Source organism: Photinus pyralis, unplaced genomic scaffold, assembly GCF_008802855.1.
Source record: "Photinus pyralis isolate 1611_PpyrPB1 unplaced genomic scaffold, Ppyr1.3 Ppyr1.4_LG4, whole genome shotgun sequence".
NCBI classification, from domain to species: Eukaryota; Metazoa; Arthropoda; class Insecta; order Coleoptera; family Lampyridae; genus Photinus; species Photinus pyralis.
Window position 1 is genome coordinate 20,579,540 of NW_022170511.1, and position 26,913 is coordinate 20,606,452.

General features: G+C 33.8%; 1 protein-coding gene and 1 non-coding gene across 3 annotated transcripts in view; both read right to left on the reverse strand.

Annotated features, from left to right (window-relative positions):
- LOC116168919 (soluble guanylate cyclase 88E-like) overlaps positions 1-13,925 on the reverse strand; it is a 62,735-nt gene extending 48,810 nt beyond the window's left edge. Inside the window, exon 1 of one of the 2 annotated variants that reach the window (XM_031484932.1) lies at positions 13,703-13,925. The gene's annotated coding sequence lies outside the window, so the exon portion shown is untranslated. The remainder of the gene's footprint in view (positions 1-13,702) is intronic. The other variant, XM_031484929.1, reaches the window with a different exon arrangement.
- A 3,341-nt stretch (positions 13,926-17,266) lies between these two features.
- On the reverse strand, positions 17,267-17,338 carry Trnat-cgu. The gene has a single exon. It is a non-coding gene; the product is annotated as a tRNA-Thr (tRNA).
- Positions 17,339-26,913: the final 9,575 nt, after the last annotated feature.

The following is a 26,913-nucleotide window of genomic DNA, read 5'->3' on the forward strand; positions in this document are numbered from 1 at the left end:
TAGGGATGTTTAGGTAGGAATTATTAAAATATACTGATTGATTATAACTTTTAACGTATCATCCCCTAACAAAACCCATAAATATTCTTTAATTTATGCTCAAATTCATTAAACATAACTTTCAAACTTAGTTTCTAGGGAACGTAATGGGGTAGAACCAGACTATTTCAGGGATATTTAGGTGAGAATTTTTAAAATACTTAGATTGATTATAAGTTTAAGCGTATCATCCCCTAAAAAACTCATAAAAGTTCTTTAATTTGGGATTAAGTGGTAGAACAGTCAGCTAATTTTGGCAAGACTGAACTTCGTCCCTTTGGACACTCCTTTTCTTCTTTTTTTTTAAATTGTTTTCTTGTTTTGTTATTATATATTATTGAGGTGGAAGTATGTCCAATAAATGGCTTATTATTATTATTATTATTTTATGCTCAATTTCATTAAAATTAATTTTCAAACGTAGACGCTTTTTTTAGGAACGTAAGGGGAACCCAGACCATTTTTCGGGATATTTATGTAGGCAATGGTAAAATATTCTGATTGATAACAAATTTAAAGGTATCATCCCCTAAAAAAACCCATAAAAGTTCTTTCATTATTGTGCTCAATTTCATTAAAAATGATTTTCAAACTTAGTGGCTTTGTTTAAGGAATGCAATGGGGTAGAGCCAAACCATTTTTAGGGATGTTTAGGTAGGAATTTGTTAAAGGTTCTGATTGATTATAAATTTTACGTATCATCCCCTAAAAAACCCATAAAAGCTCTTTCATTTGTGCCCAACTTCATTAAACATTATTTTCAAACTTCAGTCGCCTTTTTTAGTAAACGTAATGGGGTAAAGCCAGAACATTTTAGGGATGTTTGGGTAGGATTTTTTTGAATATTCAAATTGGGTGTACATTTAAACGTATCATCTCCTAAAAAGCTCGATAAAAGTTTTTCAATTTCATGGAAAATAATAATTTACAAAAGTTCAGTCGTCTTTTTAGGGAACGTAATAGGGTAGAGCAAGACCATTTTAGGGCTGGATAGATAGGAATTTTTAAAATATTCAGCTTGAGTATAAATTTAAACATGTCATCCCCTAAAAACCTCTATAAAAGTTCGTTCATTTATGATCAATATTTAATTCAAAGTAACTTTCAAACTTCAGCCGCCGTTTGAGGGAAAGTAATTGAGTAGAGCCGGACCATTTTAGGGAGGTTTAGGTAGGAATTTTTTGAATATTCAGATTGAGGGTAAACTCAAACGCCTCATCCCTAAAAATCCCTATAAAAGTTCTAGAATTTATGCTCAATTTCATTAAAAATAATTTTCAAACTTAGACGCTTTTTTAGGAACGTAATTGGGTAGAGTCAGACGATTTTTCAGGATATTTATGTAGGAATTGGTAAAATATTCTGATGGATTACAAATTTAAACGTATCATCCCCTAAAAAACCCCATAAACGTTCTTTCATTATTATGCTCAATTTCATTACAAATGATTTTCATACTTCGTCCCCTTTTTATGGAACGTAATTTTAGGGGATGATACGTTTAAATTTGTGATCAATCAGAATATTTTACCAATTCCTACATAAATATCCCGAAAAATGGTCTGGTTCTACCCTGCAATTATGTTCCTAAAAAAGAGTCTAAGTTTGAAAATTATTTTTAATGAAATTGAGCATAAATTAAAGAACTGTTATGAGTTTTTTAGGGTCGGACCATTTTAGGGATGTTTAGGTACGAATTTTTAAAATATTCAGATTGATTATAAATTGAAACATATCGGCTCCTAAGAAATCTCATAAAAGTTCTTGCATTATGATCAATTTCTTTAAAAATAATTTTCAAACTTAGTCGCCTTTTTTAAGGAACGTAATGTGGTAGAGCCACACAATTTTTAGGGATGTTTAGGTAGGAATTTGTTAAATGTTCTGATTGATTATAAATTTTACGTATCATCCCCTAAAAAAACCGTAAAAGCTCTTTCATTTGTGCTCAATTTCATTAAACATTATTTTCAAACTCAGTCGCCTTTTTAGGAAACGCAATGCGGTAGAGTCAGATAAATTTTAGGGATGTTTAGGAAGGAATTATTAAAATATTCTGATTGATTATAACTTTTAACGTATCATCCCCTAAAAAAACTCATAAAAGTTCTTTCATTATTGTGCTCAATTTCATTAAAAACGATTTTCAAACTTCAGTCCCCTTTTTAAGAAACGTAATAGGGTAGGGTCAGGCCATTTTAGGGATGTTTAGGTACGAATTTTTAAAATATTCACCTTAATTATAAATTTAAACGTATCATTCCCTAAAAAATCTTATAAAAGTTCTTTAATTTATGCTAAATTTCATTAAACATAATTTTCAAGCTTAGTCGCCTTTTTTAAGCAACGTAATGGGGAAGAGCTACACCATTTTTAGGGATGCTTAGGTAGAATTTGGTAAAGGTGCTGATTGATTATAAATTTTACGTACCATCCCCTAAAAACCCATAAAAGTTCTTTTATTTGTACTCAATTTCATTATCTACTAATAGTTTTCAAACTAGTCGCTTTTTTTAGAAAAGGTAATGGTGTAGAGCCAAACCAATTGTAGGGTTGCTTAGGTGGGAATTTGTAAAATATTCTGACTGATTATAAATTCTAACTTATCATCCCCTAAAAAATCCATAAAAGTTATGTCATTTACGCAAAATTTCATTAAGAAAACGATTCCTTTCGTTGAGACCAATTGGTTGTCGTATATGTAAAATTTAGCACGTTTTACTTTCAAAAACAGCATCTTAGGAAATAATTCATACCCCCATTCCCCTTAAGACAGCGAAATTTGATGCCGTCTGGCCCACTGTCAAGGGGTAGCCTACCTATTGCAAAAAATTCCAGGACACTAGGACCATTCTCCTAGAAGTAGTTGAAAACGGCAAAACAATAGCACATTTTAATTTTTAATTCTTAAAAAATGCGCTAAACATTTCGTTTTAACAGCACAGGATGGCTCATGACCATATAAAATCACTAACGATCCTTGTTTAAAAAACTTCTTACGAAATTGAAAAACAAATTGTCCACGGCAACGCTTCAAGTATGATTGTAATCGCAATATTTTCATTTCTGATTTTCCTTTGTGGCAGAATTCAAAATAAAAACACGGTTGACCAACATTCGTCCATTAGGTTATATATTATAATGAGTTCAATGGGAGGCATTATGCTCGCCTTTATCAGAAAGCTTTTGTAAAGCTTTTTTTCATTTTTCTTCATTAATATCTTTAGCGACCCTTTTCGGAATTTACGCTTTGGGCCACTAATCATGTCATTCATCTGGCATATATAACTTTTTTCTGCAAATAGGAAGTATGATTAAACCGTGCAAATCCGAAAAGCGAATAAAACTCATTAAGGACCATTGTATATTTAATTTCAATTTGCAAATTCGAATTTAATCTCACATAACAAATACTTTTACTCCCTTTTTTAAGGTATGACTCAAATATTGCGAACCGCAACATTAAAATACAGTCTGGTGCAGAATTTCCGAAAAAAACCACAACCTAATTGTCCAATTTTCCGAATCCGACCGAGTTCCACCATGCTATTTATGTAAATTTGGAACGACAAAGTCCTGCAATTAAGAACTTCTATACAATGACGCCACCAAAGAAGCTCTAGATTGTAGAGAGGGTTGGTGTGATTTAATTTAAGTTTGTCAAGCTCAAGCGTCATCGATCGTCTGACAATCTTTTCGCGAATTGCGTTAATTATATCAGAAGATACCAGAAATGTAAGAGATTCCGCTTACTGTCGAATTTATGTACTAAGTATAAAACAATATTTAAAGCCCCCAAAGCCGACACTTTATGGTTTGTCGCGAGAAGCGACGAAAATACTCATTTCTCTTCGCTATATCTTTGTCCTATTACTTCGCTTCTACAGTTTTAACATTTATATTAGGAACACCACAGCTTTCCACGCAAAATAACATAATATTACGATCAAGTGAGTTAAATATATTGGATCATGGACTGTGTTTTCATTGGTATTAAAAAAGTGAAAATGCAACTGAAGGGAATGCTCCTTTTTGGTTTTTTGACCGATCCGTCTCAAATTCAGTCGTGATAATGATAACCATCAATCATAGGTTGTAACAAGTCAACCGGTTTAAAAAATGTTTCCCGACGGGCAAACATAATAAAATCGATACTAGACGAAATGCTTTCTCTATGCAATAGGCTGAACACCTCCAAACGATTTAGCATCTGAATGAAAAAAATAGAACCCCAACTGAAACTCCACCTGTGCCATATAAATAACTACAATACCCGTGCAGAATAAAAGTAAAGATTTTCCATCTTATATCTCAAATTCTCACATCTCAATGGCATCCAGGTTTTCATAAAATCTTAGACGTCATCCACTTTTGATAACGTCTCATTCCGTATGAGATTTGCGTCGGGAACTCTCTAAATGTATCCTATACGTGAGTTTTCACGGATTTTTTTGTATGTTTTCAACTTCATGCTACACAAAACATTAGCTTCCATCGCATTTTCTACAATCAATTCCGAGCAATATATACCGTTAATATAAGAAACCAACGCGTTTCAGTATACATAATATTGCAATAGTAGGCTCATAACTTGAAAATTATGCGCATAATCTCAAAATTCTTTTACAAATTCCTCGGATCTTTGTATTTGTGAACCAGTTGTAATATTTATTTATACACCACGAGCGTTAAATGTGTCTTTTTATTTTTTTATTCAATCAACCGAAGTTCTACGACCAACTCAATTGTCTTCTCTTTGCCAGAACTGACCATCTACCACCACGTTTATTTATATACGCCTGAGATAACGATGGAAATATGATCTTCTGTTTTGCACAGCCCACAAGTGACCATCAGTTCAATTAAAAGCACAGATATATCATTTCACCTATACCAACCTATTGTATAATACGTACTACGTAGTAAGAAAACCACCCCGATTTCTAAATTTGAGATGGATATACGATAATATGTAAAATGAACATAATAAACTGAATAATTCATATAATAACGTATTTCAAAATGCAAATGTAAACAACCCTAACAATGAAATAATATTCTTTTTATTATTTTAAGGACAATTTTCCTACTGCGCTGCGGTACAGATTGGTAATTAATCCACCAGACCTACATATAACTGCCCGATTACACCTATTGATAGCAGCCCAAACTTGTAATTTGTAAAGAGCGACTATTAGTTTTGAAATTCAGCTCATTGGTCCTTCAAAGGGATCCACTTTGCTACTGATTTATTCAGAAATTATTTCCTTTTTTACGTATTTCCTAAAATGGAAAATTGAGGACAGTTTTTCAAACTTCCGCCCGTTCCCTGAACGATTTATTACTGAAGAGAATTACTGTGCCTAAATTTTGTTTAAAAAAATCTTATAATTGTTCTTGTGCAACATAGGTATTTGGTCTCCGTTTTCATATCTTGGGCGACATTTCCTGAAAACAGTTATTTACCTGAAGTTCATGTAAAGGATGGCTAATGACTTAATTTTAAATGGAATTTTGGAGTCTTGACTAATGCTCGATAATTACCTTTATTGTCTGTTTAATAGAAACCTAATTACGAAATTTAATTACCTAAGAATTTAATCAGTTCCCTGTAATTTACCCATTTATAACAGAACAACGTTCGCGTGATTACGAAGGACCGAAATTATATGTAATTGAAAAGTACTTTTGCGAATAATGACCTAAATGCGTATTTTCTTATAGATTGTAAAAGCTGTCAACACTGAAACCACTGAAAATGTGTTCTTGGCATACTTTTTTGAAAAATCAAAGATGAATAAGTGGTTTACGCCATGGGCTAAGTCCTTCACGTTGAAGACAACGGTAAAAACTAAAAAAAGTATTTGCTTTCGTGAAAAAAAAAACAAATTATAAACCGAAGACAATCGAACATTTTGACAATATTATAAGTGGATTCAGTGTTTCATGCTCTTGCTCGAGGCAATCGATCATTACATATGTGTGAAAGAAAATCCGGAGAAGGTGTCCCTGGTGTACGGGTACTTGTTGAAGGTAAGTCGTCGAGGAATATTTGTACAATGGAGATATATCCATCCACAGCTGGAATTCATCAAATGTTTTCCAAGACATTAAATTTAAGTGTATTCATTGATTTTTGGTACACCAAGAACTTAATACATTTCAAATCCACAGTTTTCTTACAATATATCAAGAAAAAATTCAGCCTAAAGCAAATATGCATTAATAGTCCAGGCTATATAATATTTTTTGAGAAAAAAAATTAGTTACCGGGCGAAACCGGGTTTTTCAGGCAGGTGAAATGAATAGAAATTGGGAAAAAATAATTAAAACAGCTGAATTTTTCCGCGGGTGAAATCACGGGGGTTGAAAGGGGTGGAAAGTGGTATTTTGCAAATTGTGGTAAAACTATTGATTTTAGACGAAAATGTTAAATGTAAAAGTTATAGAGATTAAAAAAATGAGCATCTTTTGTATCTGCACTATTTTTACATAACCTCAAATTTTCCTAGAAAAACCGGAAAAACTGTTTTTTGCGTGTTTTATTCTTATTTTTGCGAAACAATGTCGTAGGGGTTTGAAATTTGGAGCAAACATAGCTTGTTTTATGATAAAAAAGAAGATAATTTTTTGGGCCTGTAAAGTTGAACCGTTTCCAAGATCTCACGATTTCTGAAAAAAATCACCTATTCTTCGAGGGGATGAAAAATCTATTTTTTTTCATCGTACAGAGGTGCGCGGGGTAGCAAAATTTTCGTAACGACTTACATTTTAATAATCAAACATAAAAAAATATTATTCCTCTAGCAAAGATTCGAGAAAATCGACAAAAACTGGAAAAACAGTTTTAAGAGATACACGATTTTTGACATGATAAATCAACATGTTGGATGTTAATAAAGATTTTTTCGAAATCTGTCTTCTTGCTTCTTTAATGTTTGCTTAAATATTCTCTTTTGTTATCTTAGGCTCAAGTGTTTTAGTTGAAACATCTGTATTACTTCTTTTTTCTGCATTTTTACTGCAATAAAAGCAATTCGAAATAAAATCGGATTATCTTGCTTCCTGATTCCTGAACAATTTCTTTTTGTTCACTGACTCTTCTTCCTGCCTGTTTTATAGCTGATGCAATTGCGTTGGGCCTGTTGAAAACTTGCAAAATCTGAAATAAGAACGTTAGTTTTACCGGCCATTGACCAAAGCAAATGATTTGAGATGTAAAACCTGGAATAAACTTTATGAGGATTTTATTCATAATTCCTGTAAAACGATCAACAGGGCCAGCTTAATCCCACCAGCTGTAAAACAGGCAGGAAGAAGAGTTATTGAACAAAAATTGTTCAGGAAGCAAAAGAATTCGATTTTACTTCGAATGTTCTTATTGCGGCAAAAATGCAGAAAAAAGAAATAATAAAAATGTTTTAATTAAGGCAGTTGGGCACTGGGAAATAAAAGAACATATTTTAGCAACATTAAAGAGGGGAGAGAAGACAGATTTCAAAAACTTTTTATTAGCGCGGATCCAATACGTTAATTTATTTGCAAAAAAGCTAGTTACCTACTGTCAAAAACGGTATACCTTAAAACTGTTCCCTCAGTTTTTGCCGCTTTTCTTAACATTTTTCTATTGGAATAATATTTTTTATTTTTGATTATTAAAATGTAAGTCGTTACGAAAATTTTGCTACCCCGCGCACCTCTGTACGATGAAAAAAAATAGATTTTTCATCCCCTTGAAAAATAGGTGGTTTTTTTCAGAAATCGTGAGATCTTGGAAACGGTTCAACTTTACAGGCCCAAAAAATTATCTTCTTTTTTATCAAGTTATGTTTGCTCCAAATTTCAAACCCCTACGACATTTTTCACAAAAATAAGTATAAAAAACGAAAAAAACAGTTTTTCCGGTTTTTCTAGGAAAATTGGAGGTTATGTGAAAATAGTGTAGATACAAAAGTTGCTAATTTTTTTAATCTCTATAACTTTTACATTTAACATTTTCGTCTAAAATTAATAGTTTTGTCACAATTTGCAAAACACCAGTTTCCATACCTTTCAACCCCCGGATTTCACCCGCGAAAAAATTCAGCTGTTTTAATTATTTTTTCCCAATTTCTATTCATTTCACCGGCCTGAAAAACCCGGTTTCACCCGGTAACTAATTTTTTTTGAAAATAAATTATTTTAGATCTATTTAGCCTGGACTATAAATGGTATACACACCACATTTTAAGTTAATTCTAACCTAGGCAAGCAAATCATGTATTTATTTGTTTTTCATGTTTTAATAATAAATGCTTATAGACTATGAAGCTATGCTCTCGGATTGATATTTGCAGAAATGGCCCTTCATAAATACGGTTCCCGAGACTACTTTTTGTATTTGCAACTTGGCTTAGTGCTTTTCTGCTACTAGACGACTTCAAACAGGCACGCTTTTCAATATCAAGCACATTGACTAGAAAAAACGCAAATTTGTATGCTCAGCAACGGCCACGGAGTTTCACATTTGCATTATCTCGCTACCCACTCGTCCAGCAAACCACCGATTATTTAACATAACATCTAGAATGCACGGATTAACATTATGGACATCTAGCTGAACTTCGAATTGCAACCTTCCCGTTTAAAACGGGTTAACTGTATCTGAAATTCTTACTATAAAAAGATGTGTGATCGTTAAGTATAGTTACGTACGCAATATTATGTTCGATAGATCGGTGTATTCCATTGTGAAATTAAGCAGTGTTTTCTTGAAAGATTTGTAAATATCATGTCATGTGTAGATAAAAAGTAATGTAATTGATATATAGTGGGGTAACTTTCGAGGTTACCTACGAAAGGTATTATAGGGTATGAATTGATTAAAAGTTTAGACATCCACCGACCACCATAAATAAATTTATGCACATCCACGGAATTTAAAGATTCCAAACGTCTGTGTTGCGTTTATCTCCGCTGCCAACTTAAAATTTGTCAACGCAAAAGGTGTTGCCAACTTAAGACATATTAATTCTATAGTTTCCTGTAGTTTATGATCATTACTTTTTAATTAAATTAAAGCACCGAAATAGAAAAAATAGTATGAAAAACACGTGTTACAATGCTTTATTGTAATACTCATATCTCAAGATAGTCCTATTACAGGGGCGCCTTGTAACACTTGTCTTTCAATATACTATTTTCTATTTCGGTGTCACAATGATGATTTTGTACAACTGTTTTCGGCCGAAAACAGTTGTACAAAGACAGTGATTATAGTCGTTTTTTTTTGGTAACTAATCTCTTAAGTTGGCAGTTACTAGTTAGTACAAGTAGGTACTTTGTTGGGTACTTCCATGTTTGAACTTCAAAATGTCAGTCTTACTACGCTGCCAACCTAAAACTTAACGGCATAAAAAGTGTTCCCAACATAAAACATGTTAGTTCTAATGTTCCCTATATTTTCTGATAATGATTTTTTAAATTAAATTAAACCACCGAAATAGAAAAAATAGTATGAAAAACGCGTGTTACAATGCTTTATTGTAATACTCCTATCTTGCGGACACTCGTGGCTACGCTTCGCGTCGCCACTCGTGCCACAAGATAGTCGTATTACAATAGGTCGCATTGTAACACTTGTCTTTCAATATACTATTGTACTACGTGTGTTATTTGTGTTCCTTTCAACACATCTGATAAAGCTTTAATTGTTCTTCCGTTAATGTATCTATTTAAATGATGTACTAATGTAACCGTTTTTACCTCGTCGCCAAACCGGTCTAGGACATTAGGGCGCCGCCGGAAAGGCGCGACATATGGGGGCGGGACAGAATATTCTCTAAAAAATATATTGTAGTTAGTTATGGCGTTCGATATACCAAAAACATATAATACACAATGCCAAAAGTTGAGTCACACCTTTTATATGCATCACTTTTACTTCTACTTCTATGTTTTTAGCGTTGAGTTGTTTAAACGAGACTGTTATCCTATCGCTCGCGTCCAACCATTAACAGGGAACGGCTGAACCAATTACGGTGAACCTTTGCAGACGGATTCTTTATCAAATTTGTAGACCGGAGTTCGTGAATTGGCCAAATCAGCCAAAAAATAGGAAAGGCCCCTTTGACATTTTCGTTAATTATGTGTTTTTTTTATGATATGACCAATTCTAAAAATTTGATAAAGAATCAATCTATAAAATTTTATCGTGGAAAAAGCGAGCGATTACAACTTTTGGCATTGCGCATTATGTGTTTTTGGTATCTAGAACGCCCTGTGACTGGTGATATAAAATATCCTAGTCCTACACCCATTTGTCCCGCGCCCTTTTGTCTGTCCATTTGTTATTAACAAAAAACGAAGAAAAAATGAAAAAATGTCGTGTTTTTTCGCATTTGACTTCGAATATCACGAATATTGCTCTGAGGGAAAGAATGAATAGATATGAACTTGTTTAGAATAAAATGTTCTATAAGATACAGTTGGTCCGGAACGCTCATTTTCAATTGTTGTTGCTTTTCCATTTGTTAGTTAACTAAAAAAATTCCACAGTCCGTTGATTTGCAAAAGTTATTGGGGACAATTATTGGAAAAGATTGTTTTAGGGCTAAACTATGTATAAAAAAATTGGGAACGCAAATTACTACGGTGATCGGGTTTGTTATATTGTTTTGTCATCAAAAGGAGTTACTAAATACGGATTTTCAAAAAGATGAGATGAAATTTACTTGGTAATAACCTCGGTAATAACAAACTGTTAATTTTAGAGATTAATTTTTTACATTTAGCCATAAAAACAATAACAGTTAAAAATGAGCGTTCCGGACCAACTGATGTATCTTATGGAAAATTTTATTCTAAACAAGTTCATTTCTATTCATTCTTTCCCTCAGAGCAATAGTTAACGAGATATTCGAAGTCAAATGCGAAAAAACACGACATTTTCGGATTCAGCGGATTTTCTTACATAGGGTACGCTTGGTTTCGTTGAGTGAAGTGACAACATCCAGCCCAAACCGTAGTTTGACTGGACTATTATTATTCGGTGTTGTTAACGAGTTCATTTTATGACAAAATTGTGGTTAAACAGAAAGAACAGAAAGTTTTGGGTTTTGTGTCTTTTTTTATATAGGTACAAATGGTAAAAACAATGAAGAGGGAATTTTGGTAGCCAAAAGGGAACGTTTGGTAGAGACAAAGGGAATATCCGAATATTGCATGGGAAAAGGGGGCTAAGCTATTGAGAGAAATTAAAATATAATCATTTTAAGTATGAACAAAAAGACGCCTACTTACGCGAATTGAAGTGCATTAAAAAAAGTGCTTTAAGGGAGGGGACGTCACAGATTTTTCTTCTTAGGTACCTTTACACTATCATACTTCTCATGTGATTTGTCATATGATAAGTAACAAGCATTTAGATTTGTCTTTACACTATACTATTTTTGGTATTATGGCTGTCATAAGACAAATCATAAGGAAATAATATGGAAATAATACGTAAATCGTGGAATAGGGATGTTTCTATTTCTGCATGACAAATGACATGACTTATTTTAAATATCCAAGTGATCCCGCCCTTTTATGGTTACTTTTCGCATTTTCCTGTTGTATTTATCTGAAAAATCTGAATACTTGAGTAAACCAGTAAACTTTTGACTATATCACTCATCCTTAATGTCGACCAAGGGGACGACTCTGTTTGCTTTGTTAATGAAACGTATAACGGAGAAATTATTTTTAAAATAATTGTTAAACTTTTTTCGTTAACAATATACTATGATTTTTGAGGCACTTTAGAAGTATACCTATTTGTGCTTTACAGGTGATTTTTTTGAGTTCTAAGTTAGCCTGAAGGTACTTTTTTGTTGAATACTTGTTGTGATAATTAGCGATTTATTTTAATACAGAAGTTAACCGCACAAAATTGCTTATTTGCCAATTTATTTAAAGTTTTGCGGGATCCCGCAAATACCGGGATCCCGCGGGATTAACATCTAACGATCCCGCAAATACCGGGATTGAGATTTTGCTGCGGGATTGCATTCCCTAGCTGTAACTTTTGAACTAGTAGCCCAATCTTGGAACTGTTTGAAATTATGGATTCTACAGGCCACGTTCTATAAGAAAAATTTTGTTTCCGGGTCGATCTGAGACAATTTTTTTTCGGGTCAAAAAAAAGGCAGTGTATAACCTTCCTTTTTTCCACAAAACCGACTGCACCAAAATTTCTCGGGAAAACACTTTTTCTTATTAATTTTGGTGCGTAGAATCCAAAACAATTCGTACTTTTTCGATCAGACTTCTCAATCAAAAGTTATAGCTACCAATTTCGAAAGAAAATTCAAAGGGCTGTAACTTTTGAACTAGTAGCCCAATCTTGGAACTTGGAACATTTTAATTTAGAGAAGTTATATATGGTTTCGTAACTTCTTGTATTAAAGTCATATGAAAAACCTGTCAAGTGTAAAGTAAAACATTAAAACTCTTACGAAAAATATGTTGGTAGTAAATATCATATAACATATCATATAAAAAATCATGTGAGATATATTATAGTGTAAAGGTACCTTTTATGCCTTTAATTATTTGGTCAAAATATACCCCTCGTTATATTCGCTAAGTTGCCCGCTCTAATTTTTAGTTACACTTTTTTTAAACTCTTGTTTCGTATAAGAGCAATAGCCTTATAAACGATATCATTGCATTCCACTTTTTTTTCTTTTTTGGGCCGTTTGAACATCGGTATTAACAGACGAATCTTACCAAACTACAGAAAAACATCAGTAGATGCATTTTACCTTTAAAGGCTTGACGGGGTGGTTTACTAAATCATTTCTGCGCTCACGGTGTCTGAGTCGGTCCGTCCAGCGAGGTGCTACGAATATTTTGCAGACACGACATAAATATTCATTCAGTAGCGCATAGTTAATTGAAAGTTTTATCTGTTTTACTTTCGTGACTCAAAAATTAGGACCCATATAAAAGTCCACTAACACAAGTTAAAAAGGAAGTCATATTTCAGAGCGTTATCGGACTTTAATCTGCACTTCAGCTAAGTTAAAGGGGTCCGACAATTTAATACTATACCGTCAGAAACGTTCCTTTGGTGATTTATTTGGATAAATCGCTGTTTTTTCTCAACTTATACCAGATAAGCATGAGACGTATTGTACTGCTGAGGTTATTGCTTTTTGTCCGACTAGGCCTTTGAACACGGTATTTTCCGAAAAAGCTTACACAAAAAGATTTGTTTACTAAACCCAATATCACAAAAGGGAAAGTTAATGAATGAATTTGACTGTCGCAAATACTTTTCATAAAAAACTGTTCAATAGGATATACCTAAACGCAACAGTCCTTTGACTGTTCTGTAACAATTTCAGTTGGAACGAGAACGAGAATATCTCAAAGATGGACGTATGTCATCATTTACAATATAATGACGCGTGGAATGGCTTAATTGAATAACAATTATTCGCGTCACGTTAAATTTTTAATGCAAATACCTGACTCGAGTGCTAACCGTGGAAACATTTATCATCTTATTATCACTTCATTACCAGTACACGGATACCGAATTGATTTTGCCATTGAAATTACTCTTATGGAAAGCAACAGACAGCTGTCTCGTTAAGAAATTTCATTCCTACCCATAAATCTAAAAAAAAATGCTCACCCTTATGACTGAAAAGTTCTCATCTTCGTTTTGAAACACTAATCAGTCCCATGGAAATGATCCCAATCACTATATAGCGCAATACTTTCCTCAAACTCAAAAATATAGGCCCACACCGAGCGGAGTAATATTAAACATTTTCGCGCCTGAAATCGTAATATCAAATAACGGTGTTTTGCGGACAGTTTCGTAACCAAATATAAACTGCTGCTACCACATTCCTATTTTCCCGTCTGTGAAAATGCAAAATCCGCGCAAGCGTCGAGTTTTCCCGACCTTAGAAAGGCACCTCCTTGTTGAACCCCCATCGCCAAAGAGGACCATAAAAGAGAACGCAAAAAAAGACTGGAAGGTTTATTTCCTGTTTACACAACGATGCCTTCCGAAAAACTATTAAGCAATTAAGTTTATTTGTCATTTTTTGCGAAAAAATTTATTGCAATAGTGAAACAAAAGCATGACATTGTCCAAATCGCCGATTGCACCACAAATGAATGACGTAAATTCGTATTATTACATAAATATAACTTTGAAATGCGTATCGAAACGCAAGCCAAAATAATTAGCTCAATTTGTTTGATTTAAAGAAAATGTCAGCATTTTCACACTTAACAATCATTAAGCTTAATGCCAACTTTTCAGCTGGCGTTATTGGCAATTTGTGAATATCTCACTGAAAAAAAGCCCTCGCAAGCTTCGTAAAAAACTTCTTTAAAACATTACCAATATGCATAATACTTTTACATATACAGTCATTGAAAGTAGATATAAATTCAATGACTACTACAAAGGTATTCATTAGAAAGGCTATATAACTTCAAATTTTTCATTTCATACGTTATAATAAAAAAATGGTGCCAGGAACAGTACATATGAAGTAATAAATTTAATAGCTCGTTACCGAAATACCATCTAGAGGTAATCATTAAATAGGTTCATTATGGGAGTAGGAAGGAAAGCACACATTTTCATAGTCCCACACGAAGTGTTACGATATCCATTTATGTATTCACATATTATTTCACCCATATAATTGTTGTAAATCCCAAACAATTTCACAGACAGTCCAGTTGTGAAAATTTATGGAGCCATGAAGCGCAACAAAGGGTGTGAATCGTAAAGAAACAATTTTATTTGATTGGATAGCTATCAGTGAACCTATGGATATATATTGGGCTGTCATCTTAAAATTTTAGGGGATGGTTTAACGTTTAAGGATTTATGGAACGTACACAGTTAGAGTAGCTATGTTTACGCATAATACTGTTTGTGTTTCCCATACCTCCCCCACTGATATTACACGAGGTAAACATGATTGGGTTTGCTGAGAAAACAGTCTTGCGGAGTTCAAGGAAAAGTTACGGAAAATATCTATTACCTACTAACATTTTATCGCCAAATCAGCTAGTTTATTCCTTTACCTACGTCAAGAAATTTAAACAAAAACTGTCAGGAAATAGACTTTTTTAATACCTACGCTACGGGGTGAAAACTTACTTTAGTCTTTGAACTTCTACTTCCACTCAACCGACTGGAAATAAAAGTATGGTGGTCTGAATTTAAAATTCTCCACATAGAAGTTTGACCAAATGGAAAATCAAGTTTTGTATTTGCATACAGACCACCTCTTCATAACATGCGAAAAGAAAATGTCAATTTTTTAAGGTGAATTTGATGTAACGAGATCAACTTCAAATTTCAATTACCTAATCCTTGCACTTTACTGAATGCGTAGTATTATATACCTATTCCATGGATAATTATATGTAATCAGTAAAAACTTTTTTAAAGTATTTAAAAAAAAACTTTCTGCTTTTTTAAAAACAAACTTTAGTAAGTGAGTTACGATGCAAATAAGGTAGATTCGTACTTTCAGCAAAAAATAAGCGCAAGCAACCCCCTAATTACCACCCTAATTAAAATTAGTCCTTCCCCTTTTCCAGTTTTTTTAAAATTACGTATTACATTCTAGAAGTGTGACCAGTTTAGTAAACTTGAAATTTGAAATAATTGAAGCGAATTTCTGCAATTTTGTGAAAAACGCCCTTCTCTTTAAAATAACTACAAAACAACTGGAGATACGTAAAAAATGCTACAGCATCCAATTGTAGCTTTTTAATTCCAAACATTTTCCTCACCGGCAATTTTCTGTAGGTACGACAAAAATTAAGTGAGATATAGACGTTTTAAACGGGTATTTATATGCGAGCACTACCTCGTTTTAGCCTTTTAAGTTAACCACATTTTAAAACTAAGGTTTTAAATGGATTTGATGTAAATATTGTAGCTCTTGTAAATACCTAAAGAATGTCGAAAATTGTCGATCCCTGATGACTATCGATTAAATACATAAGTAGCGATAATTGTCGAGAGAAAACTATCGATACCTTTTCATAAATCTTATTTATATAAATATATTCTCAATCGGTATAATGATTATATCATCCATGTGTATGTACACTCGCTAACATTTTTGTTTTTTTAGTTGAGATTGAGAGAGATAATTTAAACAATAACAGGATCTTTTGAAAAATATTAAAACAACTGTAGGTTTTCCGTAGTTTTCTGAAATCAAAGGTGTTCAAGTAGACGATAATCATCAAAATTTAGTACGTCTTTCAATAACCTCAAAGTTATTAGTTTTTAACAGAAACGGCAATTATAATTATAGATAGTATTTAATTCAGGTCAACCAGACTGAAGTAAGTGTCATACCAACTCCGCAATGCTCTTTTTGTTTCTAATAAACTGGTACAAACATTGATAAATGGACCTCTCAAATTTATATCGTTAAAAATCCTCTCAATAATTATCTACCCTCTCTTGTTGAGCAATTGATCGATTTATCGACCAATCCTTTAAAATGCACATTTAATCGATAAATTTTTCAATAATTCTCGATAAATTATCGATCAATTTTTCAATTTATCGACTTCATCGAAATTAATCGATAAGTTATCGATTAATCGTTTTTTGAATCGATTAATCGTTTAGTTGCAGAGCAGCATATCTTGTGGGTGCTTATGCTTTTTTTCTGGTTATTTGCTATTTCAAACTTTACATTCTCAATTGGACGAATTTTGCTCTCTGGACAAATTTGCGAGAAACCCAATCCATCCGAAATCCCAACACTGTTTATACAATTACTACCTAAAAACCAAAATTTCAGGCAGCGAAGGAGAAATGCAAGTTGAATCTTCCTTGACAAAAGGGCAAAGACACAGTAACACACTATATATCAAGAGAAGTGAAGATTTTTTCGAAAAAAAGAAGTACCGACCGACGTTATGTAATAATCCAATTTTTTTATGTTTAAGAACTATGTGTGAATTAGTATACATACCTATGCTAATTTCCTCACACTGCCTGCCAGCATCTAAATATTTGTACATGCTACGACATATCGTAGTCATGTTGATTGTTCATTCAAGTATAAAAACGTTGAATGGACTTAGTAAAAAAAACAAGCTATCGAATGTGCTGAAATTTGTGCAGAGCCGTACTAACATTTATTACAATTAACATTCAATGATGTAACGTATAATCGTATTAAAAAAAATTCACTGCCTCCTGTGAGGTTTGAACTCACGACCCCTGGTTTACGAGACCAGTGCTCTACCACTGAGCTAAAGAGGCTCATACAGGAACATCTAGACCTACGACAAATTAACCCAGGTCCGTAATGCGGACTTTATAACTTAATATTTTATAATTAACATCAATTAAATTGATTGCTTAATTAATCTACAAATGTATATGTAAACTGGAAATAAAAAACAATCATTTACAACCGATTTACAAACAGTATACAAAATTATCTATCCTGTATTTCAACCAAGTTAAAGAGAGTGAAATGACTGGGTATAGGTACACTACAAAAACGTGCAGCTCTTCTTTAACAATTAATTAGTGCATCTTCCTAACAAAGTTGGTAGCCTTCAATGACTTTAAAGTCCATTGTCAATTTGATGAAAATAGGTAAAAAGTGTCTTTTCCGGGCACCTGATGACCGAATGAACAGATAGACAGTAACGACCCAAAACGGACGAAAGTGCACTTGAATTTGAACACATTAGGTCATTTCTAGACTTTTCAAAACGATTTTGAACACTACACGGAGAGATGCAACTAGAAAGCACTGACCGGTACCATTGTTTAAACTAAAAAGCGTTAAAACGTCGCAAGCTCCGACGTGGCACAGAAACGGCTGGAAAGTGCCTAGAGAGAGCTCTTTAGGGATCTATAAATGTTCATTGGGCCTTTTCCAGAATTGAGCTCTGTAGTCCATTCTTAGGGCTAGGTAAGCATGAAAGGCTCTGACAGGCTCAAGCACACTCCTAGAAACACTGAAACAGGAGTCTAGAATGCTCTGGAAGGAGTCTCCAAGATTCTAGTGACCTAATCTGGGAAGTAGGTACACAGGTATAAGATACTGTTATTCCACTATTAAACAATGGTATAGAAATTCTTAAAAGCGTAGGTGTACCTATTTCTAGAAGCGCTTTTAAACTGACCTAGAAGACTCTTAAAAACCTTCGAAAATTGTAAAATGCAATCCGAAACTCATTTTAAAAAGGTTTCTTTCGAAATCTTTGCAAGACATTATAAGGGTGAATGCTTAGGAGGCCTTTGTTTTCTGTATTTAGTGCGCATGCTTATCTAAATAAGCTGCTAAAAACCTTAAATTTGCATCCAAGAGCCTAATAAATTGTAGTGTTCATAGAATACCCTCCAAGTTTGAAACAAATTGTCGTTTGATTGTTATAAAAAGGCAGTGAACTAAGAATGATACTCTACGTGATAGACGTTCTAAATGGAGGTTGCTGCTGCAAAAAGAAATAACATCAGGTGGGACATGAATGCGAAGGATTGTGAACAACATCAATTTTCACTAGCATAACACCACAGTGTTGTCAGGTCATGGAGAAAGTGTCATTAACAAACAAAACTTGGTACCTATGTAAGGGCCAATTGCACCGCCAAAATCAAGTATCCCTTAAAGTTAAGCATAACTTAAAAACCATAGCAACGATTGTCTTAATAATCGTTGCCATAGATTTTAAGTTCGACAAGGCTTAATTTTGTTGGGGCAACTGGGGCTAAGTGTAGTGACTTTACCTACTGGGAAATGATAACGTTTGTAGTGGTTATATTTGTGCAAATTTTCAAGGAGAGGATCCCCGGAGCCCCCTCTGTGTGGGTGGTGCTCAGTACCTCCCAGTCGGAATACGATACCTAACTATCACTTTACTAACGTTTGCCCTCCCCAAGATGTGATACTGGTTCCGCCTCTGCCCCCTACAACCATATATCATCATCGAAAGCTTCGAAAAAGGCATAAAACGCTCTGGTCAGTTTGGGAACTCTAAAAAACCCATAAAGTGCTGTAAGAAATCTTCGCTTAAACGTTTGTGGAAGAATCGTAGAAATTTCTGTAAAGGATTGGATCTAAAAAGTTGTAGTATGGTACTGAGAAGTTCCGAATCGGACCCTATAGGTTTAACAACGCAATATAGAAAACCTTAAATTGTTCAAGAAGCCTCTACGAAACACCACAGTGTTCAAGTCTCATATAATAAGTTCATCAGAGCCGTCTGGCGCTTTATTTCCTAGATTTGATGTGCCTTGGAAGCCCTAGAGATAGCATTAAAAGGTTCTTCGATTTATCTAGGAAGCTCTTAGACGGCCTTCCTGATAATTTCGAATAGAATTCTCTAACGATTTTCAATAGGTTTCCCGGAATAAGGGAAATGCGATCTAAAACACCTACAGTGCTTTGAAAAGTGTTATATTATTTTTGAAGGATCTGTAAATTGCTCAGATTAATTTAGAATATTCTATAAAGTACTTAAATGGCTTTCTTCTATGCGCTTACGAAAACTTTCTACATTTCAACCCTTTTTAGTGCATAAAGAATATTTCTTTTACGTTGTGCAAAGATGGCATTTAACATTTAAAAATAACTGCGACGATTGGAAACATTTTTAAGTACACGTAAACGATGATTACGATATTTTTTTCATTCCTAATTTCGTTACTATATCACAATAATAGTGGGCCGTGTAATGAACCCCCGCAAAATGGATATAAATGGAGCTAATTCTTAGAGTTTTCGTTTGACATGCAATAGCAATAGTCGCTGGATATAATACGCCAGGGTAGGATTATACCTATTATCGGGGAAACGCGTGTAAATTAACACGGTAATCTTTAGATCCCCACAAGGATCTCTACCTTTTCAGAAAGATCCATAATTTTCAGAAAAAGTGGTAAATTTCCAGAAAGCTCAAATTCAACAAAATATCTTGAATTTCCATAATTATCTGTAAATTGCCAAATAGAACTGTAAATTCCCAGCGAAATCTGTAAATTCTTAGAAAGATCTCTACTGACCGGTTTCACAAACGATGATTAAGGTTAATCACTGATTAAAATATTAGAATGGGAAACATCTGAGTGTATATAATCAAAGGAGGCTAACATTCTAATATTTTTAATCATTCATTAACATTAATTATCGTTTGTGAAACCGGGTATACATTTTTCAAAACATCTGCCAAATCTAAATACAGTCTATAATAACGTTTCAGGTAGACCTGGCCACTGCAATTAATTATTGTCCAAAAGTATAACAGCCCATAACATATCAATTCACTGATTGGATTGCTAGATATAAACCCTTACTTGTCCTTGCCAATTATTTATTAAAAAAAATTCATATACCTACATCAGGTATAGGTACGTAATAGGAATTTTTTTTATTAAGAAAAGGCTAAACCGCAATTAAACCGTGTAAGGTGCTATTGAATTCAGAATAAAACGGGGATTTAAAAATCTGATACCGGAAATCAGGGCCGTATTTAAACAAATGATGATGGCTCCGCAAAAGAGGAAACGTCGGATTAAAAAAATTAACAACTGCACCTTAAAAAGCATTAAAATCTAGGCGAAATGTTAAGTCATAAAAAATCGGCAATTTTTTCAAAATATTTCAAAATCCAAAACCAATTTTCAGGGACGGTAACTTCTTAGACCTGTGATTGCCTAATATTTCTCCCCTTTGACCAAATTGGTATCTCTATAAACCCATAGGTAAAGTGGCGCACCTTATATCTAAGATACAGTCTATAATTGTAGTGCAGATGCGACAAAATAAAATGAAGCCATGCAAATACTACAACTTCCAAATCGCTCGTAGTAATTCCGAATACGTAATGAAGTAATTAGGACATTATAAAAGAAGAGAGCAGGCAATGTACTTTCTTTAAAAAGCACGAAAGTTTACAATTACTTTTCAAAGGGATAATGAACACGCCAACATTAACCGCTATTCAAATATCAAATTCACTTTTCTTTTCAGGTTATTGTATGAAAATTTTATAGAAAAGGCTCGATGTAATTATACTAATTGTAAGGAATCCACGGAATTATGTCAATTCGGAAGAGTTGTATTAGAATTAATTCTACTCCTAAATTCTACATGTAGGTACCCATCACAAATTATTTGCATGCATCAGACAGAAGTTTCATTTAGTATATAAACGATCATAAAAGCTAAAAAGGTTTTTAAAAATTAATTTAAATCAACTGCGTAAATGGAATGGCGCAATATCGAGAATATTAATAAAAAATGGGAGGGCGGGAGCATTTAAAAATCCGTCGTATGCCTAAGGGTAGGTAGGTCAGCGCGACACTAATTTCACTCCCTCGAAGTGGTATTCAGTTTCGAATTGCTCAGAGTTCCGTTAATAATTTGCGAATGGACTTATTACAACAATTGCCATTGACAGAAAGTGGTACAATATTAATTGATTAATTGAACGGAAACGCAAACAATAACTTGCAGAAAGCAAAGTTTATTGGAGCAAATCTAACACCTGTCTCTGAAAAGTTACTGACATTAAAAGTATTAGAGAGATCACTATCTAGGTAAGCCTATATTGAATTTCGGCAGACAAAGAACGATCATCGGAAATTGTGCGATGGCGTGCTTTAGGGGTGGCTTGCTTGGCCGTTTCGTTACTAAAGATGTTTTAGTCTCGTATATTCATTGGGAACTCTCACATAAATTTTACGGAAAAACCGCTTTGAAGTTATATTTTGGCATAGGCGTTGTAAACACTATAAGCGCCAATTACGCTGCTGTCGTCACCGAACCGTAATATACGTACTTACTTCTTTGAACCTATTTGTGAACTTTCCAAGTATATGAATTAAAATTGAGGGTAAATGAAAGAAATGTTATAATTGCGTGATCTAAGTCTAAGGCAGGTATAAGTGATGTACAATTAACGCACGAATGGATGATGGTATTGTGCTAAGAATAGGTAATTAGCTACCTATTGCAATAAGGTAATGGACTCGGGCCATATAAAAGGGTTTCTCAATCATATTTGCGTGTTTGTGACATTTTCTTTATTGAAGGTATAAATAAGATTTAATGTTCAATTAACGAAACTGGGGTGAATTAACTAAATTGATTACACGTCTAAAACCGATGTAATGGATTAAGTAATAACGACAAACATTTCTAAATGGCAAATGGGTGATAGGTAGGTCAACATTTTTCTGTAACCCCTCCATTGATATTATTAATAGGTATGCTACATAAACGTCCACATGATGCCCATCCAAAATTTTATTTTTCAATATAGTTCCCTGCTTTTGAATACAGGTATACATCATTAATCTAGTATAAAAATATTCCTTTAGTTTTCCCGTAAAATGGCCCTCAACAGCTGCTTCGTCATTGTCTCTAAATGTTGTCCCCCTTAGTGATTTTTTGGGATTCGAGAACAAAAAATAGTAACTGGGTACTAGATCTGGGCCATAAGGCGCATCTTCAATTTCTTCGAAGCCACAATCAACTTTTGAAAGCGTGGACTTGTGCTCTGGTGAATTGTTGAGGACCAACTCGTTTATTTACCCCGCGCTGATAATGAAGGATACACAACAAAACTTTCTGTATATAAAAAAATTTGATTGCTCTTATAATTACATATGTCCAAGGGAATGCAATCCCGCAGCAAAATTTGGATCCCGGTATTTGTGGGATCATTAGATAGTAATCCCGCGGGATCCCGGTATTGCATTCCCTATATGTTCAACGTTAAGCTGAGTTGCCCCATTGAATAAGTAATTACCTATAATGATGATTACTTATTCAATGGTTGCCCTCTTACCTTTGATTGTAAAATACAAGTAAAAAACTGGTAGGTAGGTACTAAATTACTGAATAAAGTGAAAGTGAACCTATACTGGCGAAGCTAATAAAAACAGAACTTCAAAGAGAAAACGACCAACTGTAAGTCCAGCTTCCATAGAAGATTTAAAAACTTGACTGCAACCAGAGCTGGGCAGAATACTTTCAAAAAGTATTTGAATACTAAATAGTAAATACTTTACACAAATCAAAGGTATTTGAATACTAAATACTTTTACGTCCAGCACAAGCGAATACTAGATACAGATACATTGAATAGTATTCAAATACTTTAGAATGTACTCGAATACTTTCAATTTCAAAAGTATTCTAATATAAGTACTATGAAAGGTATTCGAATCAGTGGCGGTTTTACATATAGGCACACTAGGCACGTGCCTAGGGGCGGCAGCTTTAGGGGGCGGCATTTTTTGCACTATATTTATTTTAGGTAACATTTTAAGTTTTAAAATAAGCTCTAACAAATTACAAATGACAAAAATGTTTAATTGAAATTATTGGAATGGTAGATAGTTATTTAAAGATTATTTTGTGGCGCATATCTTTCGGTGTGCCTAGGGGAGTAAAAAATTTAAATCCGCCACTGATTCGAATACAGTAAAAAGGATTCAAATACTTGTCACTCAAATACATTAAAAATTTAAAATAGTATACTAGATAAAAGTCTTAATACTACTTAAAAAATCAAGTTATACTTTGTATGGTGTTAGCTTTTTTTATATTTCTATTGTTATATACAAATTTAAGGGGAGTAGAAGCGTATTATTAATATTATTATATTATTATATAGGAGGTACCTACCAGGACCTTTCTAATACCAGTTATATCCTTAAGAATACGTGTACCAGTTTTCAAAGCGATCGTACATACGTCGTGCACATGATACGTACGCCTTTCTGAAATTAATCCTAGCGATTTTGGAACAGATCCATTTTTGACTATCCGTTTGTCCGTGTGCATGATAACTTGTTTAGAAACGTGCGATCGCTTTGAAAATTGGAACACATGGTCTTAAGGATATAAAAAAGGTCCCTATTGTTTTTAAGTTACGTAGGCTATCGAGTTCGGTATTCAGATGTATCGGATTTTTATATTTGATTTTGTGACAATGGAAACTTTCCCTAAACATTTCTAAATTGTTCTCAAATATTTGAATAAATTTTGGTGTAGTCGATTTTTGGTAAAAAAAGGAAGGTTGTACACTGCCTTTTTTTGAGGCCCGAAGAAAAAATTGTCTCAGATCGACCGGAAAAAAATTTTATAGAATTCTGTAGGATCCATAATTTCAAACAGTTCCAAGATTGGGCTACTTGTTCAAAAGTTACAGCCCTTTGAATTTTAGTTCGGAATTGGTTTCTAGTCTATAACATTTGATTGTCAAGTCTAATCGAAAAAGTACGAATTGTTTTGGATTCTACGCCCCAAAATTAATAAGAAAAAGTGTTTTCCTGAGAAATTTTGATGTAGTCGATTTTTGGTAAAAAAGGAAGGTTGTACACTGCCTTTTTTTGAGGCCCGAAAAAAAAATTGTCTCAGATCGACCCGGAAAATTTTCTCATAGGATGGGGACCTGTAGAATCCATAATTTCAAACAGTTCCAAGATTGGGCTACTAGTTCAAAAGTTACAGCCCTTTGAATTTTCTTTCGCAATTGGTTTCTAGTCTATAATTTTTTATTGAGAAGTCTAATCCAAAAAGTACGAATTGTTTTGGATACTACGCCCCAAAATTAATAAGAAAAAGTGTTTTCCCGAAAAATTTTGGTGTAGTTGATTTTTGTTAAAAAAAAAAGGAAGGTTATAGGTACACTGCCTTTTTTTGAGGTCCGAAGAAAAAAATGTCTCAGATCGACCGGAAAAAAAATTTTTCTTATAGAATGGGGCCTGTAGAATCCATAATTTCAAACAGTTCCAAGATTGAGCTACTAGTTCAGAAGTTACAGCCCTTTGAATTTTCTTTCGAAATTGGTTTCTAGTCTATTTAACTTTTGATTGAGAAGTATAATCGAAAAAGTACGAATTGTTTTGGATTCTACGCCCCAAAATTAATAAGAAAAATTGTCTTATAGAATGGGGCCTGTAGAATCCATAATTTGAAACAGTTCTAAGATTGGGCTACTATAGTTCAAAAGGTACAGCCCTTTGAATTTTCTTTCGAAATTGGTTTCTAGTCTATAACTTTTGATTGAGAAGTCTAATCGAAAAAGTAGGAATTGTTTTGGATTCTACTCCCCAAAATTAATAAGAAAAAGTGTTTTTCCGAGAAATTTTGTCATTTATTAAACCCCTGATTAAACCCTACCTATAGGTGCTCGTTGGAGAGGGATCCTAGGAAACAATTCGGCATCTTGGAAACGGCTTCCGTGTCGATCGTCGGTTTGCCGGCTAAAACCAGGAACGTTGTTCTCTTTATTATTTTCTTATTATACAAATACAAGCGTATGCTTGACTATGGTCGTACCTGTAAAGTACCATTTTACGTTGTACGTTAGTCTTAGGTCGGGATATCAGTTATTCTTATTTAGCGAGAGACTCTAAATAAGAATGCTGCTGCGTTTTTGGAATATATTTATAATATATACAAAAATGGTACCCGAAGAGTGGACGCACACTCTCTTCGGTTGGCCGCTTTGACCAATGAAAGTGCTGCCGGATGTTCAAGCGGCGCGTCGCCACAAACGACTTAATTATAGGTACCTATTATTAAAATTTTGTTAATGGGCTCCCGAGGAATGGACTTTATTATTTAGCAGAACATACTTTTTTTGTCTTCGCACCTGTAATTCTACTGAACCGGTCGCAAATAAAAGAAACATGATCTCAAATAAAAGTTTCCACATACCTTATACCTACCTAGATATTATATAAAGATCAGTTCATATACAGACCACCTTTTTATTGCAACATTAAAAAAATGTCAATTTTAAAGGCCAAACTCATGTACCGAGTCTAACAGGTTGTATTAACCAATTATAGCCTTCTATAGCGGTCAGTTTTACAACTACCTACTTAAACTTGAAATTCTGTGACAAAAAATACCTAAAAGGCATTTTAATTTCTCTATCAGATATTGAGAGTCTTCACACTCGAACGGAGGGTTGGCTTTGATTAGCGGACTCTTACCGCATGCAGAACCCATCTGCAGTGGAAATATTCTTTCCCCGTTTCCACACGGGGGTTGGAATAGACTTTAGGCCATACAAACAAAAAATAAATAAAATGCCTCAAACACGCACCTGGCGTATTCTTCTATCTAAGTCAGGGTTATCAAAAAAAAATCCAACTTGGAAGCCCGCATTAGGTACAAACATCTTTATATGAAACTTTATCAGTGATATTTCGTATTTGAGGGATAGAGGTACTTATAATTTGAGCGCCCCGCCTAACGGGCCGCAAAAAACTGAACAGCCCTGATCTAAATAATCATCCACATAATGAAGATTTCATTTGGCTTCTACTACTTCAGCATGATGCCCGGGGGATTGGGCTTTAATTCCGATGCATTTTTTATATTGACCATAAAAAGGCAAGAATATCCTCTCAAACCTGGGGCCAGAAACTGCAATAACTGTTTGTGGTAGAGAAGTCTCCCAATTTCAGCTACTATTTTAGATAGGTAGACGCTTATTCATTTCCCTTTTTTGACATCATTTTGCTATTGGGAATTGTCGCGTCTACTAATTACAGTCACCTTTAGTTTTGTACGAATAATAGATTTGTTCAAAGACCGTGAAAATTAAAACCTTTAATACTTCAGCGCTTATCTTAAACCGCTTGAGTGGGTATTTACCCACCCAATTAACTACATTTTTAAAAATATAATACATTCGCAAATAAGTCATTATTTTAATTGTGCTTAATTAAACGGTATTAATTTCACCTTAATTAAGGTCATTTGAAATTCCTTAAACCTCCCATTTTGAAACGAAACATAAAATCTTGCAGCCCATTTATGTGAATATAGGAATGGTAGGGAAAATAAAAGACAA